This window comes from Phocoena sinus, chromosome 7, assembly GCF_008692025.1.
Source record: "Phocoena sinus isolate mPhoSin1 chromosome 7, mPhoSin1.pri, whole genome shotgun sequence".
NCBI lineage: Eukaryota > Metazoa > Chordata > Mammalia > Artiodactyla > Phocoenidae > Phocoena > Phocoena sinus.
Window position 1 is genome coordinate 96,976,887 of NC_045769.1, and position 6,000 is coordinate 96,982,886.

Genomic DNA, 6,000 nt, shown 5'->3' on the forward strand with positions numbered 1-6,000 from the left:
TTTACAGTGGAGTGTTAGTTTCTGCTGTATAACAAAGTCAATTAGCTATACATATATCACCATATCCCTTCCCTCTTGCATCTCCCTCCTACCCTCCGTATCCCACCCCTTTAGGTGGTCACAAAGCACCGAGCTGACCACCCTGTGCTATGTGGCTGCTTTGCAGTAGCTATTGATGTTACATTTGGTAATGTATATATGTCCATGCCACTCTCTCACTTCGTCCCAGCTTATACTTCCCCCTCCCCGTGTCCTCAAGTCTTTTCTCTACGTCTGTGTCCTTAATCCTGTCCTGCCCCTATGTTCTTCATAAACTTTCTTTTTTCTTTAGATTCTGTATATCTCTGTTAGCATACGGTATTTGTTTTTCTCTTTCTGACTTACTTCACTGTGTAGGACAGACTCTAAGGCCATCCACCTCACTACAAATAACTCAGTTTTGTTTCTTTTTATGGCTGAGTAATATTCCATTCTATATATGTGCCAGATCTTCTTTATCCATTCATCTGTCGATGGACACTTGGGTTGCTTCCATGTCCTGGCTGTTGTAAATAGAGCTGCAGTGAACATTTCTGTATATAACTGTTTTTGAATTATGGTTTTCTCAGGGTAAATGCCCAGTAGTTGGATTGCTGGGTCGTATGGTACTTCTATTTTTAGTTGTTTTTTTTTTTTTTTTTTTTTTGCTGTACACAGGGCTCTCACTGTTGTAACCTCTGCCATTGCAGAGCACAGGCTCCGGATGCACAGGCTCAGCGGCCATGGCTCACGGACCTAGCCGCTCTGCGGCATGTGGGATCTTCCCAGACTGGGGCACGAACCCGTGTCCCCTGCATTGGCAGGTGGACAATCAACCACTGCGCCACCAGGTAAGCCCCTATTTTTAGGTTTTTAAGGAACCTCCATACTGTTCTCCCTAGTGGCTATATCAATTTATATTCCCACCAACAGTGTAAGAGGGTTCCCTTTTCTCCAGTAAATGCCTCTCCAGCATTTATTGTTTGTAGATTTTTTCATGGTTGCCATTCTGACTGCTGTGAGGTGATAGCTCACTTAGGTGTTTTTTTTTTTTTTTATGAGTCACATGAGAAATTGTTTCTTTTTTTTTTTGATGTTGGGGGTAGGAGTTTATTAATTAATTAATTTATTTTTGCTGTGTTGGGTGTTTGTTTCTGTGCGAGGGCTATCTCCAGTTGTGGCAAGCGGGGGCCATTCTTCATCACGGTGCGCAGGCCTCTCACTATCGCGCCCTTTCTTGTTGAGTAGCACAGGCTCCAGATGCGCAGGCTCAGTAGTTGTGGCTCATGGGCCTAGTTGCCCGGTGGCATGTGGGATCCTCCCAGACCAGGGCTTGAACCCGTGTCCCCTGCATTAGCAGGCAGATTCTCAACCACTGCGCTACCAGGGAAGCCCCTCACTGTAGCTTTGATTTGCATTCCTCTAATAATTAGTGATGTTCAGCATCCTTTCATGTGTTTGTTGGCAATCTGTATATCGTATTTGGAGAAATGTCTGTTTAGGTCTTCTGCCCATTTTTGGATTGGGCTGTTTTTGTGATATTGAGGTACATGAGCTGCTTGTAAATTTTGGAGGTTAATCCTTTGTCATTTGAAAATATTTTCTCCCATTCTGAGGGTTGTCTTTTCATCTTGTTTATGTTTTCCTTTGCTGTGCAAAAGCTTTTAAGTTTCGTTAGGTGCCATTTGTTTATTTTTGTTTTTATTTCCATTTCTCTAGGAGGTGGGTCAAAAAGGATCTTTCTGTGATTTATGTCATAGAGTGTTGTGTTCTGCCTATGTTTTCCTCTAAGAGTTTTATAGTGTCTGGCCTTACATTTAGATCTCTAATCCATTTTGAGTTTATTTTTGTGTATGGTGTTATGGAGTGTTCTAGTTTCATTCTTTTACGTGTAGCTGTCCAGTTTTCCCAGCACCACTTAATGAAGAGGCTGTCTTTTCTCCATTGTATATCCTTGCCTCCTTTGTCTTAGATGAGTTAGCCATAGGTATGTAGGTTTATCTCTGGGCTTTCTATGCTGTTCCGTTGATCTATATTACTGTTTTTGTGCCAGTACTATATAGTCTTTTTTTTGGCAGTACGCGGGCCTCTCACTGTTGTGGCCTCTCCCGTTGAGGAGCGCAGGCTCAGTGGCCATGGCTCATGGGCCCAGCCGCTCCGCGGCATGTGGGATCTTCCCGGACCAGGGCACAAACCCGCGTCCCCTGCATCAGCAGGCGGACTCTCAACCACTGCGCCACCAGGGAAGCCCTACTATATAGTCTTGATTACTGTAGCTTTGTAGTATAGTCTGAAGTCAGGAAGTCTGATTCCTCCAGCTCTTTTAATTTCCCTCAAGACTGCTTTGGCTATTTGGGATCTTTTGTGTCTCCATACAAATTTTAAGGTTTTTTTGTTCTAGTTCTGTAGAGAATGCCACTGGTAATTTGATAGGGATTGCATTGAATCTGTAGATTGCTTTGGGTAGTATAGTCATTTTCACAATATTGATACTTCTAACCCAGGAACATGGTTTATACCTCCATCTGTTTATATCATGTTTGATTTCTTTCAGCAGTGTCTTATAGTTTTCTGAGTACAGGTCTTTTACCTCCTTAGGTAGGTTCATTCCTACGTATTTTATTCTTTTTGTTGCAATGGTGAATGGGATTGTTTCCTTAATTTCTCTTTCTGATCTTTCATTGTTAGTGTATAGGAATGCAAGAGATTTCTGTGCATTAATTTTGCATCCTGCAACTTTACCAAATTCATTGATTAGCTCTAGTAGTTTTCTGGTGACATCTTTAGGATTCACTATGTATAATATCGTGTCATTTGCAAACAGTGACAATTTTACTTCTTCTTTTCCAATTTATATTCCTTTTATTTCCTTTTCTTCTCTGATTGCTATGTGTAGGACTTCCATAACTATGTTGAGTAATAGTGGTGAGAGTGGACATCCTTGTCTTGCTCCTGATCTTAGAGGAAATGCTTTTAGTTTTCACCATTGATAATGATGCTTGCTGTGGGTTTGTCTTATATGGCCTTTATTATGTTGAGGTAGATTATCTCTATGCCCACTTTTTGGAGAATTTTTATCATAAATGTGGGTTGAATTTTGTCAAAAGCTTTTCCTGCATCTATTGGGACGATCATATTTTTATTCTACAATTTGTTAATATGGTGTATCACATTGATCGATTTGTGTATATTGAAGAATCCTTGCATCCCTGGGATAAATCCCACTTGATCATGGTGTATGATCCTTTTAATGTGTTGTTCAATTCTGTTTCCTAGTATTTTGCTGAGGATTTTTACATCTATATTCATCAGTGATATTGGTCTCTAATTTTCTTTTTCTGTAGTATCTTTGTCTGGTTTTCATATCAGGGTGATGGTGGCCTCATAGAATGAATTTGGGAGTGTTCCTTCCCCTGCAAATTTTTGAAGAGTTTGAGAAGGTTGGGTGTTAGCTCTGGTCTAAATGTTTGATAGAATTCATCTCTGTTGCAATCTGGTTCTGGACTTTTGTTTGTTGGGAGATTTTTAATCACAGTTTCAATTTCGTTACTTGTGATTTGTCTGTTCATATTTTCTACTTCTTCCTGGTTCAGTCTCGGAAGGTTATACCTTTCTAAGAATTTGTCCATTTCTTCCAGGTTGTCCATTTTACTGGCATAGAGATGCTTGTAGTAGTCCCTTAGGATGCTTTGTATTTCTGTGGTGTCTGTTGCAACTTCTCCTTTTTCATTTCTAATTTTATTGATTTGAGTTCTCTCCCCCTTTTTCTCTTTTTTTTTTTTTGGGATACTCTGGCCTCTCACTGTTGTGGCCTCTCCCATTGTGGAGCACAGGCTCTGGACGTGCAGGCTCATTGGCCATGGCTCACAGACTCAGCCGCTCTGCAGCATGGGGGGTCTTCCCAGACTGGGGCACGAACCCATGTCCCTTATTGGAACCCATGTCCCCAAATTGGCAGGTGGACTCTCAACCACTGTGCCACCAGGGAAACCCTCTCCCTCTTTTTCTTGCGTCTGGCTAAAGTTTATCATTTTTGTTTATCTTCTCAAAGAACCAGCTTTAAGTTTTATTGATCTTTGCTATTGTTTTCTTTGTTTCTTTTCATTTATTTATGCTCTGATCTTTATGATTTCTTTCCTTCTACTAACTTTGGGTTTTGTTCTTCTTTCTCTAGTTCCTTTAGGTGTAAGGTTAGATGCTTATTTGAAATTTTTCTTGTTTCTTGAGGTAGGCTTGTATTGGTATAAACTTCTCTCTTAGAACTGCTGTTGCTGCATCCCATAGGTTTTGGATCATTGTGTTCTTGTTGTCATTTGTCTCTAGGTAGTTTTTGATTTCCTCTTTTATTTCTTCAGTGATCTCTTGGTTATTTAGTAACGTATTGTTTAGCCTCCATGTGTTTCTGCTTTTTACATTTTTTACCCTGTAATTGATTTCTAATCTCTTAGTATTGTGATCAGAACAGCTGCTTGATATTATTTCAGTTTTCTTAAATTTCCTGATCTATTGATCATTATGTAGTGTCCTTCCTTGTCTCTTGTAACATTCTTTATTTTAAAATCTATTTTATGTGATATGAGTATTGCTACTCCAGCTTTCTTTTGATTTTCATTTGCATGGAATATATTTTTCCATCCCCTCACTTTCTCTCTGTATGTGTCCGTAGGTTTGAAATGGGTCTCTTGTAGACAGCATATATATGGGTCTTGTGTTTGTATCCATTTAGCGAGCGTGTATCTTTTGGTTGGAGCATTTAATCCATTCACGTGTAAGGTAATTATCAATATGTATCTTCCTATTACTATTTTCTGAATTGTTATGGGTTTGTCTTGGTGGGTCCTTTTCTATTGTGTTTCCCACTTAGAGAAGTTCCTTTAGCATTTGTTGTAGAGCTGGTTTCGTGGTGTTGAATGCTCTTAGCTTTTGTTTGTCTGTAAAGCTTTTGATTTCCCCATCAAATCTGAATCAGATCCTTGCGAGGTGGAGTACTCTTGGTTGTAGGTTCTTCCCTTTCATCACTTTAAATTTATCATGCCACTCCCTTCTGGCTTGTAGATTTTCTGCTGAGAAATCAGCTGTTAACCTTATGGGAGTTCCGTTGTATGTTATTTGTCATTTTTCCCTTGTTGCTTTCAATAATTTTTCTTTGTCTTTAATTTTTGTCACTTTGATTACTATGTGTCTCGGCATTTTTCTCCTTTGGTTTATCCTGCCTGGGACTCTCTGCATGTCGTGGACTTCAGTGGCTTTTTCTTTTCCCATGCTAGGGAAGTTTTCGACCATAATCTCTTCAAATATTTTCTTGGGTCCTTTCTCTCTCTCTTCTCCATCTGGACCCCTATAATGCAAATGTTGTTGTGTTTAATGTTGTCCCAGATGTCTCTTAGGGTGTCTTCATTTATTTTCATTCTTTTTCTTTATTCTGTTCCATGGCAGTGATTTCCACCTTTGTGTCTTCCAGGTCACTTATCCATTCTTCTGCCACAGTTATTTTGCTACTGACTCCTTCTAGTGTATTTTCATTTCAGTTATTGTATTGTTCATCTCTGTTTGTTCTTTAATTCTTCTAGGTGTTTGTTCCTTAATTCTTCTAGGTCTTTGTTAAGCATTTCTTGCATCTTCTTGATCTTTGCCTCCATTCTTTTTTCAAGGTCTTGCATCATCTTCACTATCATTATTCCAAATTCTTTTACTGGAAGGTTGCCTATCCCCACCTCATTTCGTTGTTTTTGTGGGGATTTATCTTGTTCCTTGATCTGGTATAAAGTCCTCTGCCTTTTCATTTTCTCTATCTTTCTGTGAATGTGGTTTTCCTTCCACAGGCTGCAGAATTGTAGTTCTTCTTGCTTCTGCTGTCTGCTCTCCAGTGGATGAATCTATCTTAGAGTCTTGTGCAAGCTTTCTTACGGGAGGGACTGGTGGTGGGTAGACCTGGGTGTTGCTCTAGTGGGCAGAGCTTTAATCTGCTTGTCTGTGGATTAA